The sequence below is a fragment of the Dipodomys spectabilis genome, unplaced genomic scaffold (assembly GCF_019054845.1).
Source record: "Dipodomys spectabilis isolate Male_0828 unplaced genomic scaffold, ASM1905484v1 ptg000210l, whole genome shotgun sequence".
Classification (NCBI taxonomy): Eukaryota; Metazoa; Chordata; class Mammalia; order Rodentia; family Heteromyidae; genus Dipodomys; species Dipodomys spectabilis.
In genome coordinates, this window is record NW_024870887.1 from 7,186,364 (window position 1) to 7,201,308 (window position 14,945).

Genomic DNA, 14,945 nt, shown 5'->3' on the forward strand with positions numbered 1-14,945 from the left:
TAAGAAACTATCTGTTGCCAGGCGCCAGTGGCTCACGCCTGTAATCCTAGCTACTTAGGAGGCTGAGATCTGAGGATCAAAGGTTCAAAGCCAGCCCAGGCAGGAAAGTCTGTGAAACTCTTATCTCCAATAAACCACCAGAAAACCAGAAGTGGCGCTGTGGCTCAAGTGGTAAAACGCTAGTCTTGAGCTGAAGAGCTGAGGGACAGCGCCCAGGCCCAGAATTTAAGTCCCACAACCGACAAAAAAAAAAAAAAAAAATAGAAAATAAACAATCTGTCCTGTGCCTCTCAATGTGATTGTGTCTGGAAATGTCGATTAAGTTTACCAGATGAGCCCAAATATGATAAGATCGTGGCCTTATAAGGAGAGAGAAATCTTATCTTTCTCTATCATGCAAAGATACACCAAGAAATCATCCACCTGTAACCCTAGAGAAACCTCAGCACACACTGACACCTTGGTCTTCCAGACTCCAGACATGTAAAAAATTAATTCCTGTCACTTTAGCTGCTCAGTCTATTGTCCTTTGTTATGACAATCCATGCAGACAAAGATACTTTGCTAACTGTTCCACATATTCAGCTCAACAAATATCAAAACCTCAGATGACTTTTTTTTAACTGGGGAAGTTGATACTAAACCTCATGTGGAAATTCAAGAGATTCAGGAAAGTCAAAGCAATCTTAAAAAAAAAAAAAAAGGTTGATGAACTCACACTTCTCAATTTCAAAATTTACCACAAAGTAACAGCAGTCAAGATAATGTGACTCATAGAAGTAAGCATTCATTGCTGGGCATTAGTGGCTCACACTTAATCTTAGAAGCTTGGGAGGCTGAAATTGGAAGGGTTACAGTGTGAGGCAAGCCTGAGCAAATAATAATAGTTATAATACTAATAATAGTTCAGGAAACCCCCTTTTCAACCAATAGCTGAGTAAGATGGCATGCACCTATCATCCTAGCTACATGGGAAGTTGAGATCAGAACTGTGATTCCAGGCCAGGCCAGGCAGAAAAGTCTACAAGTTTCCAACTCGATGCAAGCAGTTGAGCATGGCAGCATGTACATCATGTCATCTCAACTACAGTTTAAAAAAAGATGGAAAAAAGGTACATCCAGGATGAAAGACAGAAAGTGAGACTCTATCTCAAAAACAATCAGCACAAAAATGGGTTCGAGGCATGGTTCAGTAGTAAACTCTTCAAACCTCAGTACAGAAAGAAAAGAAAGAAAGGAAGGAAGGAAGGAAAGAAAGAAAGAAAGAAAGCAGGCAGGCAGGCAGGAAAGAAGGAAGGAAGGAAGGAAAGAGGAAGGATGGAAGGAAGGAAGGAAGAAGGGAGGGAGGAAAGAGAAAAAGAAAGAGAACAAGGAAAGAAGGAAGAGGAAGGGAAAAAAGAAAAGCAGAAACATTGATCTTTGACCCTTATTGATGGAAGAGTCCCATTTGTGGTCAACTGAGTTTCAGCAAGGTTGCCAAGACCATTCAGTGAAGAAAGAATATCCTTCTCAACTGATGATGTTGGTACACTGAATATCTAGATGCCAAAAGTGGAATTGCAGTTTATCCCATGTTATATATAAAATTTAACTCAAAATGAATCAAACATAGTCTAGACACATGGCTCAGTGGTTAAATGCCTGTCTAACAAACATGATGCCTTGAGTTCAACTCCCTAGTACTGAAACACCGAAAGAAAAATAAGTCAAAAATATAAAAGTTAAAAACTTTTAGAAGAAAACATAGGTACAAATTTTCATGATCTTAATCTAGGCAATAGCAATACAAAAAACAGACTTCACTAAAAGTTTTTGTACCGCAAATAATGCTTTCAAGAAAGTAAAAAGGTGGAACAAAATGGGAGAATTAAATTTAATTCAAATTATTGGTAAGTGCCTAGTATCCCATAATTCAACAATGAAAAAAATTAGGGGACAAATATCTGGATAAACTTTTCCCAAAGCAGATACACAAATGACCCACAAGCACATGACAAGATTTTCAACATAATTAGTCAATAAGGAAATGCAAATGCAAACCACTATGAGAAATACTTCATGCTTTCTAGCATGATTACAATCGGAGCGACAGAAGGTAACAAGTGCTAACAAGGATTGTGAGTGAAATATAAAATGGCATAGTTACTTTAGAAAACAATTCAGCAATTCCTCAAAAAGTTTCAACTAGCGGGCTGGGAATGTGGCTTAGTGGTAGAGTGCTTGCCTAGGATGGAGGAAGTCCTGGGTTCAATTCCTCAGTACCCCACCAACAGAAAAGGCCCGAAGTGGCACTGTGGCTCAAGTGGTAGAGTCCTAGCCTTGAGCAAAAGAAGCTCAGGGACAGAGCCCAGGCCCTGAGTTCAAGCCCCAGGACTGGCAAAAAAAAGTTACAACTACCATCACCTAGCTATTCAATACACATGTTAGAGGGATGAAAACAAATTCATATAAAAATATAAACATAGAAGCCGGGCGCTGGTGGCTCACGCCTGTAATCCTAGCTACTCAGGAGGCTGAGATCTGAGGATTGCGGTTCAAAGCCAGCCCGGGCAGGAGAGACCGTGAGACTCCTATCTCCAATAAACCACCACAAAACCGGAAGTGGCGCTGTAGCTCAAGTGGTAGAGCGCTCGCCTTGAGCTGAAGAGCTGAGGGACAATGCCCAGGCCCAGAGTTCAAGCCCCACGACCGACCAAAAAAAAAATATATATATATATAAACATAGGATGTTTATAGCAGTACAATTCATGACCAGATGAAATGTGATTTTTTTCATACAATGAGCTCTCAGCAATAAAAAGAAATGAAGTACTCACACATGATTCAACATGAATCTCAACAACATTATGCTAATTTAAATGAGCCAGTCACAAACTACCATTAATTCTATGCTTCAAATAATATACAATGTCCAGAATACATAAATCTATAGAGCCAAAAAGTAGATCAGAGGCTACCTAGGCATTGAGGAGAGAAGCAGATTAGGGAGCAATACAAAGAGGTTTTTGTTGTTGTTTATTAATTGAGTGATTCAAAACCAGATGAAGATATTGCAAAGGAAAAAAGTAACGAATCACTGTACCTCATGGACATAAATATAAAAATTCTTAACAAATTCTTAACAAATCCAATGCTATATCAAAAAGGCAGCACATGAATCATCACAGGATAGTATCAAGAAGAGCTTTGTGCAAACTCACATATACATGGTCAACTGAATTTTCAACAGGAAGTACCCAAACTAATGGGAAACTATTTTTAGTAGCATAATCTATACTTAGGTGAAGCAGGTCTGAAACTATTTTAGAAATAAGGTATATTGAGCAAATGAGAAAACAGATAAAAGTGTTGATGATATTTAGAACCATCTTTCTCATATGGAAGAAATTACTACATTCTACTATGAAATTCAAGAAGCAAAAACACACTATGAGAATGAACCGAAAGTATGAGTGGCACTATAATCCTAAAAGATGCATGATCTGTATATAATTATGTGCACATGTGCATTTAAATGCAGATATATGTGTGTACACCTGTGTATATACGTGTGTACATATATGTGAGTACATATATTTGTATGGTTATGTGAATATATATTTATATTTATACATGACTGTATTTCATTATCTACCAAAGGGACAAAAAAAAAAAAAAAAAACCAAAGACACTACAAGAGCAGTAAGAACACCTGGTGCCTAATTCTTAGGCTCTAATATCATTTTTATTAGAAGACTTTCCACTCTTCATAAAAATGGTCGACCCTAGGGCTGATACAAGGAAGATACAAAAAGACACTAGAACATCTTGTTATAGCAAAAAGGAAGACAGTTCCAAATTTCATTTTTAATTGAGTTATTTTACAAGAGCTAGTAGGGAGGATTTTTAGTTTTCCAACTGAGAAAATGACATGTATCTGTTGTCACTTTTTTGTATGTGTGTACCTTGAACTCAGGGCCTGGGCTCTGTCCCTGAGCTGTTTGGCTCAAGACTAGTGCTTTACCACTTGAGAACAGCTCCACTTCCATGACATATATCTGAGGTGATTTTATATATATACATATATATGTGTTAATTACTCTGATCCTATCATTACACATTCTATGCATGTACTAAAGTGTCCCACTATATAGCCTATAAGTATGTATAGCTACTATATGCCAATTAAAAACTAAAATATTTTCAAAGAATTATAAGGGCATATCACAGTGTGTTTTCCATACTTTAGTTTTGAGAACTCTCTCTGGGGAGTTGTTATAACTCTAGCTCCTCAGGAGCTCCGGTCAGAGACAATCATAGGATACCTCATTATCCTGGTGGCAGCCTAATGTCTACATGTCTAAGTTGTGACCAGGCATCCCTCTCATGGGAAACGTGTTTATGGCAGTAGACACCCTGTGGCTCTTGTCCAGATTGTGTCCAGTTTATTTCTGCCATAATAGCCAATCTCACCAAGAGCTTTGGGTAGGCCAAGAGTTAGATGCAGGTGTGCTAGTTAGAAGACACACAAAGGAGAGCTGGGATGTAGGTCAGTGGCAAAGCGCTTGCCTAGCAAGTGCAACATCCTGGGTTCAGTCCTCAGTACCAAAAAAGAAAAGATGGCAAAAAGAAGAAGAAGAAGCAACACAAAGGAGAAACTCATCAAAATACATGAAACAATAGCATTTTATTATTTATAGACCCCAGAAAAGTGAGTGTAATACATTTCAAAGGCCTAATGAGAAGAGGGAAACTACCTAGAGCATAGGAGCTCAACCAGTGGGTAGACAGCAAGAGAGAGAACAATGACTCTATGAGCTGAAGATTTTATTGGAGTCCAAGGTATTACTCTAGCACATTTCCTTTGAGGTGACTCGAGAGGTATTATTATATTAGCCATATTTTTCAATCTGGCTTTCCTCTATGTGTGATTTCTATTGAATGATTTCTATGCACTTGTGTACAAATCCCTAATGATTTCTTCTATTGTAGCAAACAATAGTTTGCACCTGAAGTATCTGCGGGCTAAAAGGCTTGGTCAACAACAGCCTGTAGCACTATTCATAGGCAGCACAACTTTAAGAGTTATGACCTATATACAAAAAATAGATTATTGGGGTATGTCCTTGGAATTTATGTTGCGATCCTGGTCCTTTCTTATCCCTCACTGCTTCTCAGCACCATGGTAGAGCAACTTTGCTCTACCACACACTCTCGGCCATGATGTTCTCCCTCACCAAAGGCCCAAGGTGATGGTGTCCATCAACAGTGGGCTAACACCAAGAACGCAAATCTCTTTCTTCCTCGTAAGTTTGTTTTCTCATGTATTTTGTCACATTTATAGAAAGCTAAGTAACACATAAAACCAATGCCAAGCATAAGGCTGTTTCTGTAACTGTTCCTCACAGTTTGGTTCAGAAGTCTTTGGAGTTGGTTTGGTAGAAGTTTGGGGCATTTTGAAGGAAAAGACTAGGGGAGAAAAAAGCCTAAAATGCTATAAACATAGCATAATAGACAATTCTGGCGAGAGAGCACTCAGAAGACCAGAATGCTGATAGGAACACAGACCATCCAGGCTGTTCTCGTGAGGTTTTTAAATGCAGATTCTATTGTAGATTGGACATGCAGCCCTATGTTATATTCTGGTAACTAACTTGTCCACATTTTGTGCATGCCCTGAGACTTTGCAGGAGGGTGAATTTTTAAAGGAAATGGACTGACCAATTTAGCAGAAGAAATTTCAAGGTAACACAACATTCAGGCAATAGTGTTAGTGTTGCTAGATGGTTTTAGCCAGACTTGCTATCAGAATAGGAAGGAAAAATCAGAGCCAAAAGATGGAAAACTTGCAGTTTGGCCAGAAAAAAGACAGGTTTAAAATTCTAGCCAATAAAGGCATGGCCTAAAGAGATGTCATTACAAAAAAGTTTAAAAATGGGTATGGTGGCACACACCTATAATCCTACCACTCAGGAGGCTGAGGCAAGAAGATTGCAAGTTCAAGGCCAGCTGAAGTTACATAGAGAGGGAAGGAAGGAAGGAAGGAAGGAAGGAAGGAAGGAAGGAAGGAAGGAAGGAAGGAAGGAAGGAAGGAAGGAAGGAAGGAAGGAAGGAAGGAAGAGAGGGAGGGAGGGAGGGAGGGAGGGAGGGAGGGAGGGAGGGAGGCAGGGAGGCAAGGAGGCAGGGAGGGAGGGAGGGGGGAAGAGAGAGAATGAGAGAAAGGGATAAAGAGGAGGAGGAGGAAAAAGAAGGAGGAAGAGAGGGAAGAGGCGGAGGGGAAAAAGAAAAGTAGAGATGGAAGAAAGAAGGAAAAAATGAAAAGAGAAGGAAAGAAAGCAGGGAGTTGAGAGGGAGAGAGAAAAGGAAGGAAAGGAGAGGGAAGGAAGGAAGAAAAGGGGAGGGAAGAGAAATAGGAAGGACAGAGAAAGACATAGGAAGACAGAAAGGGAGAGAGGAAGAACAGAAAGAAGGAAATGAGGGAGGGAGTAAGGAAGGAAGTAACAAAAAAGCAAAGAAACAAAGATGTCAAGAGCAAAGTGTGGTAGCTCATACCTACAATCCCAGTTCTCTGAAGGCTGAGGGCTACAAAGTTAAAAAGAAAAGAAAGATAAAAACAAGTGCTTTATGGGCTGGGAAGGTGGCTCAGTGGTAGAGTGCTTGCCTTGCATGCCTGAGGCCCTGGGTTCGATTCCTCAGCACCCATAAGCAAAAAGAAAAAAGCCAAAAGTGGTGCTGTGGCTCAAATGGTAGAGCGCTAGCCATGAGCTGAAGAGCTGAGGGACAGTGCCCAGGCCCAGAGTTCAGGCCCCACGACCAGGCCAAAAAAAATAAAAAATAAAAAAGTACTTTAAACTTTAACAAAGATGCCCTGAGGACACTTTATCCATTCCTTCCAGGCTCAAGGGTACAAATTTATGGGGTCTTGTATGCATCTGTGAGATGCCTTGAGACTGTGATGGATGGGGTCTGGCCAATTCTTGAGGTGCCATTAACATCCCTTTCCTATTTTAGTTGGCTTCTTTTCAATGACCCTAATTTTTTTTGTTTAGCAATCGTACTTCCCTCGGCCTCAACTTCACACTCGCTTTTCTGACCAAACTCCAAGTTTTTCAAACCTCTGGCTCTGCTTTTGGTCCTGATTCTTGCCTGATAATAAGCAATCAGCAATGACAATAACACATTGGGCTGCTTCAAATTTTCCATTGCCAGATTTATTAGTCTATCACCTTTAAACTAAACCTCCCTCAAAGTCTCAGGGCATAGACAAAATGTAGGCAAAACTTTTGCACAATATAACATGTATATCCTCTATTCCAATTTTCAATAGAATTCTTGTTCCCATCTGAAACATTATTAGACTAGCCTTTACTAGCTACATTCCTGTCATCACTCTGATCTGAGTTTTTACCAAAATCCATTTCTCTGCTACTAATTTTCTGTATTAGTTACTTTTGTATACCTGTGACCAAAATGCTTGAACTGCGAGGTGGGGGTGGGGGGAAGGGTTTGTTTTAGCTCACAGTTTCAGAGGTTTCAGTCCATTGTCTTTAACTTTATCAGTTCTTGGTGAGACAGGACATTGTGATGACAAATACACGTGGAGAAGGCTATTCACCTCAGGACAGACAGGAAGCAGAGATCAAGGTAGGTCCCTGAAGTAGATCACCTTCAGTGATCTATTTCTCCCAACTAGTCCACTCTTCCTCACATTCTAGAACCTTCCAAAATAACACCACCAGCTGGATGCCAAGCATTAAACACAGGAGCCTGTGAGGACTGTGCAGATCCAAGTAACAGTATCTGAAAAGCCCCTCAAAGGCCGTATGTTAACGACTTCATCACTAGCCTGTGGCACAATCAGCCACAGGTGGTGTAATTGTAGGAGGCGAGGCCTCCTTGTAGGAACCAGGTTATTAGCAGCATGCCCTTGAGTGGTACATTGGGACCCCAACCCCTTCCTGAGCATCCTTGTTGCACCACACACTCTCTGCTACAACAATCTGCCTTGCCACAGGCCCAAAGCAATGATGCCAAGCAAGTCTAGTCTGAATCCATGAGGCAAAACAACTCTTTCTTCTTTTTTAGGTTATTTCCCTCATGGTTCAAGGCCAGCCTGAGCAGAAAAGTTTACCTCCTACTCAATCCATAACTGGGCTACATGGTGTGTACCCATTTTCCTAAACTATGTGGAAAGCTGAGACTAGGATTATGGCTTCAGGCCAACCTGGGGAGAAAAGTCTGGGAGACTTCATCTCAATGGAGAGAAGCTTTACATGGTGGTGCCTGCCTATAATCCTAGCAACTATAGGAAGCTTAAAATAGACAGATTGTAGTCCAGGAGGTACCCAGGCAGGAGGCAAGACCCTGTCTATCTTAAAATCAGCATATGGGCTACAAAGTTGGCTAGAGTGCTTGCCTCGCATGTATAAGGCCCTGGGTTCTATTCCTCAGCACCACATAAGCAGAAAAAAGCCAGAAGTGGCTCTGTGACTCAAGTAGTAGGTCGCTAGCCTTGAGTTGAAGAGCTGAGGGACAGCGCCCATGCCCAGAGTTCAGCCCCCATGACCGACCAAAAAAAAAAAAATTACTCAGCATAGGCTGGAGGCATAAGTCAGCCATTGATTATGTTCTTAGCAAGCAAAATACTTGTTATTAAAATATTAGTGTTTTTATTATAATTTTAACAAATTGTAAGAGATTCATTTGAGTTGATTTTCTATGCTATTTATTAACTATGACTTTATTTTGGCCATAATAAATAATATTCAACTTTTTCAAATATTTTGAAATATATAAAAATTTAAATTTTTCTTTTATAAGCTCTTTTATTGAAAATGTATTCATGTTGTTGTTTTCCCTGAAAATCCCATTACAGTTTTAAATGTTTTCATCCCATTAATAAAATGTAATTAGAGTGAAGAGCGTACAATCAGGTAAACAAAGGTACTAGGCATAACAATATATTTAGCAAATTTGCTAAATTTGGTAGCAAGAAAAACAAATACTGTAAAATAATTTATAGTAAGTAACAAATTATTCATATCCTTTTTATTTATGTGTGTTATCACAGGCCTGTCAAAAAGTCATGTAGGCATGCTTGCTGAAATTAAGGAGGATTCATGGGCATTTGTATATCTTGAACAGCACCAGTCAAACCCAAGCCACAGATTTAAATATATTTTTCAAACCTGTGACCATGAAGATTTGGTCAAAATTTTTTAGTCATATCAGTTTTGTTCTTAATGTTATGGACACCAGATCCTTGCCTCAAAGGAAACACAGGGTTAGGTTTCCACAAACATTTTGTCAGCTGATCAATCCTTCTTTTTTTAAATTTAGTATTATTTTATTGTAAAGATGTTGCACAGAGGGGTTACAGTTACATGAGTGAGGTAATGAGTACATTTCTTGTTGAGCTTTGTTACCTCCTCCTTTGTTTTTCTTCTACTATCCCTTCCCTCCCCCACCTCCCCTACACCTCTCCCCCTCCAAGTTGTAAAGTTCATTTCCAACACAGTGTCTTATGGGTATCATTGTTGCAATGGATTATCCTGTGTCCTTGTTTTAACATTTTGTTATTCCCCTTTCCCTCCCCAAATTAGATTAAGATGCAGGGTAACAAAATCAAATACAGTGACAACAGGGGATATACCATAGGGGGGAAGAACATAACAAAAGAAACAAAAAAAACTCACAGTACATTAAAAACAACAACAACAAAGAAAAACCTCTTGTGTCCATATCTTGGGGTTCAATCTCGCTTAGCATCATCTTATATGGTCATATGTACATAGCTTTTGAGCTTTTCTGCTCCTTTGATAAGATTATCCTAGACATATACTAATTATTGCAAATAAGGGAAATCATGAGACCTATGTTTCTTTGGGTCTGGCTTACTTCATTTAATATGATTTTTCCAAGTCTTTCCATTTCCTAACAAATGGGGTGGTATTATTTGGTCAATCATTCTTAACCTTGATTTTTATTTCTGCCAACTAATCAGTATGTAATTCCATTTGATGTGTTTTTCTATTCAAAGATACCTTATTATCTGTGTGGATTCTGTAACACTGGACACATAACCAACAGCAGTCTAACCAACCTATGCTTGCATCAAGCCAGGCATAGTTTCCCCACCTAGAGCATGGCAGCCCTTAGGAACACTGGAAATTTTCCAGTACTACACTTCAGGTCCATCATCCACAGTAAAATCAATCAACACTGAACGCATAATAATGTGTAAAACAGCACTAAGAAAACGATGCCAAGGACATGCTCACAGTATAAAAACTGACACAAGGAAGCAGGGAAATTTAGGGAATGGGTGAGGTTGGAGATGGGGTTGACATTGATCACGATGCATTGTACTCATGAACTGACATGTTGAGTTGAAAGCCCTTTGTACGACCAATTCAGGATTCTTTTTAAGGAAAAAAAAATAAAAGGAACTCATCATACCTGGGAACTTGTTTGGGGACAATGCAAATTTTTTACCACTTTGTCTGTGGTCATGTTCAACCATGAAGCTTTGTGCTGGAAGTACAAAGGATGTAAGTAACTATTAGCAAGTAGGCAAATTTGAAAATACAGAAGCCACAGTGAGGACCAAGTATGTATCTGACAAGACATAGGAGGTATTTTATCTTAATATTTATTGACTGGATTTATGACTTCTGCCTTTAGATGCATAAATCAGGAATTTAATATAAATTTTACCCATCCCTTCCTCTAAGAGTCACCCCTGGACAGAAGTGTGAAGCAGATAGAGCTTAGAGCATGCAGTAGCTTCTTATTCACATCTTCCTTACTTCCCTGTGCTTCACACAAATGTGCAGTCATGTGTATTTGACTTTCTTCAGCGACCTGTTTCACGTAGAATGGAAAGCTATACTACTGAGAAAAGAAAGCTTTAACTTTAGTATACATTCCATCTCATGCCAACCTCAAAACTTACCTGCCCCTGCCCTGTTCTTTCAGGGCCCCGGCATACGTTACATTCGTTAAGAAAATGATGATCAAATAAGTCTCCAAATGTTGGCTACACTGTTCTATTAAACTATGCTATCCTTCCCAGGTAATATCACACTTCAATCAAATTTAATTTCTTTCCTAGAAGATCACTGAGAAATGACACTGTGAGGATTTAAGAACATGGTAGCAGATACACCTGGAAGACAGTTGAGGGTTACACAGAGATTCCATATCATGTCACCAAATTAGAATCTGCTCCGTGAGATACGTGATGTTTTCAATATGGTCATTTTCCCTACTAGACAGCCAAAAATATCATTAAGAACAAAACAAGAGACAACCCCCATGTCCCAACAGAGAATGAACAGGCCATTAGTCAGGCGGAAGTATAAACATCAAAGGACACAATCATGAGGGCGTACACAAACCACAGCTCCACCAGGCCAAGTGCACTGTGTTCTTGAAGAAGCAGGTCCACGCAATAAGGAAACCGGATTGAGGCAAAGGGCAGATGAGGTCTCAGAAAAGAACAGGGCATGTGGAAACTAGGGGTTGAATGGATTCCTGATCAAGAACCTTTCTTCTGAGTACACCCTTCTCAACCCAGAGCCCCTGGGAGCTAGTTGTCCCTTAGAACACCTAATCCAGTGCTTCACACACTTGACAACTTCATTACATAAAGGTAATTTCTTGGAACAAGGCCTTAAAAACTGCCACCATTTTACTTTGATGGCTGAATACATTTTTCAATAATTGTTTGCCATTCGAATAAATTTCATAGAAGAAATATTATTTTATTATCCAAAAAAGTAGTTAAAGAAAAAAAACGAAGAAGGCTTGACATGACAGGTCAGGCCTGTAATCACAACTAATTATGAGGTGAAGAGCAGAAGGATTGCAGTTCAAGGCCAGCCTTAAAAAAGTATTTAACAAGACCCCATCTTAACCAGCAAGCTAGACATGGTGGCATACATATATCCTTGCTATGCAGGAAGCATAATTGGCAAGATCATGGTCTAAACTGACTTGCAGGGAGTGATGAGAGACTCAACTTGAAAAATAACTAAAGCAAAAAGGGCATGGACTCAAGTGGACATGACTCAAGTGATAAGAGCTTCTGCCTAGCAAGCACAAGTCTCTGAGATCAAAATACACTACCACCAAAAAGAAACAGAAAAAAAAGACAAAAGAAAACCACACACAACTATTTAGAGGAGGCTAACAGAGAATCTTTCTGCCAGGCACTGGTGGCTCACACCTATAATCCTAGCTATTCAGGAGGCTAAGATCTGAGGATCATGGTTCAAAGTCAGCATGAGCAGGAAAGTCCGTGAGACTCTCATTTCCAATTAAATCACAGAAAAAGTTGGAAGTGGCACTAAAAGTAATAGAGCACTAGCCTTGAGCAAAAGAACTCAGGGACAGCTCCCAGGCCCTGAGTTCAAACCCCCCTACCAACAACAACAACAACAAAAAGACACTCTTTCCCATTTTAGAAAGAATGATTGGTGATCTGAAATGAATTGGTTGGTGGAACACACTGAAAACATCCTAAGAACAGTCACATTCTGAGAGCGAGCATTTGGGACCTGTACTCCAGAGCCAAATTCAAGTTCAGTGTCTCGGGGTCATGATGTCACCAAGGACCTTAGCTAGCTTAGTCAGCAGGAGGGGACACCATGTCTCTCTGTCTGAGCAAGAGACTGTGGTAATAATCCAGGACTGTGGTAATGTCCAGGACGAGGATGAGTGCAAAACTCACTGGCCCTCAGAAGGGCCTGTCAGTGGCTGACCCCAGCATGTGACTCCTGCTGTCCTCTCCCCAGAGACAGATTCAGGCTCAGGCCAGGCCCAGGGGAAGCATAGACCCAAAGTGCAAGCACAGCCACAGTGATCTCACAGTGGGACTGATGCTCAGGAGGCAGGATTTCTCAAAGTCACCAAGAGTCTAGTGGGAGGGACAAGCTGGAGGCTCTCTGGAGAGGCTCAAAGAAGGAGGCTTCATGGTGTGTACCATCTCCCTGTCCCTGCTGGACAGGCCGCTGGGCCAAGTGAGTTTCACTGTGAGCGCTGAAAAGGCTGAACTGGCTCTGGTACTGGGGGCCAGAGAAGATCTGTGGGAGCCTTCCCGGGGGGTATTCTGGTTCTTCCAGCTGCCTGCCCTGTGGAGACCAGCTCCCCACCCCCACCCCACCCCCATTCATCTTCCCTAGGAAAGAAATCCTGACCCTTTCCCTTCTCATGATGCAACCTGGGACTTCCCAAATGCATAGTCAGTTATATTTTGTCGGATTTGGTTTTATCACCTACCTCCCCTCATCTCTACTCTCCTTGCCTTCTGCTGCCTCCCCTTCCTTCCCTTTCCTTCTCCTTCCCTTATCTTACCTTACTTCCCTTCCCCTCCTCTTCTCTCCCTTCTCCTGCCTCCCTTCTCCCCTCACAGTCCCGTTATTTCAGGCTGACCATTGCCAGCACTTGCAAGACAAGGTGAGGAGCAGCATCTCCCTGTTCTTTTTCAGGGTGAGTTTTTCTCCGCCTTCAAGCAGGCCTCCCGGAGGGAAGATGACATTGCCAAGGTGACCAGCGGCATGAGAGTCCTGCTCAAGCCAGGGACCACGGAGGTGCAGGAGCTGTCCCTCTGCTATGGTGGAATGTCCAACAGAACCATCTCAGCCCTCAAGACCACGCCAAAGCAGGTGTCCAAGTAAGAGATGCCACCAAATGAAACCGCCATGATCACCACCACAGTGGCTACTTGAATGTAACTAGAATATTACTGTGCTGTTAGTACTCCTGTTGCTGCTGCTGCTGCTGCTGTGCTTAGCCTGCCCACTGCTGCTTCACTGTTGTGAAAGGTGTTAGTAGGAGGGGAGGGATGTGAGTTGAGGCCATTGCTGCTGGTGCAGTGACACACAGCCAGATGACCTCATGGAAGGCGATGGCGTCCCACACCCTCCTGGTGTTTCTGTTGTGTCTTTTCTAACTTACATATGTCTAGAAGCACAGATATTTATCAATCACTCCGGTATTCAATCCAGTGACCTGCTGCCCAGGTTTGTAGCCTACGCGCAGTAAGCCACATACACCACTCACCACATGACCCAGGGAGTAGCTGTGGCATCTGGCTAGGTCATCCAATGACACGCCTCTCAGAGTGAGTCCCTGTTGTCGTGTCACATGCTGTGATGTTGCTGCTACAGTGCAAGTGTCATCACTGCTAATGCTGCTGGTGGTTCAATGCTATTGTAACAATATTACTACTGAGTTATCCCTCTCATTCTGGTGTACTTGTAGTAACACTACCATGACTACTATTACTATATGATTATTATTGGCACTATCATGCAGTTACTATTGCTATTGCAACTTTTCTCTCTGACAACTACTGCTATTGATACTAGTATTACTTCTACTTCTGGTATTACTATTTCATTATTACTATCACTACTGTTACACTTCTAATACTACTATTATGAATGTATTAGTGGAAAGGAAAACTGAAAATTAATTATTAAAATGCTAATAGCTTTATTACTGCCGTTATAATGCTACAACATTTTTACTATCATTACTGTTCGACTTCTAATAGCACTACTATGAATATGTGAAGGGGAAAGAAGAGCTGAAAAATAATTATTAAAATATAATTAAATGCAGGGCTGGGAAGGTGGCTCAGTGGTAGAGCGTTTGCCTTGCATGCATAAGGCCCTGGGTTTGATTCCTCAGCACCACATAAGCAGAAAAAAAAAAGCCGGAAGTGGCGCTGTGGCTCAAGTGGTAGAGCGCTAGCCTTGAGGTGAAGAGCTGAGGGACAGCACCCAGGCCCAGAGTTCAGGTCATGGACCACAAAAAAAAAAATTGATGGATAGATAGATAGATAATTAAATACAGAAGAGTAAAGACAAATTTCCCAATAATGGACATTAGTGAGACAAAATAATCCTACAGAGAAAGTCAATAAAACATTAACATAGCTTAATAAAATTGACAGATAT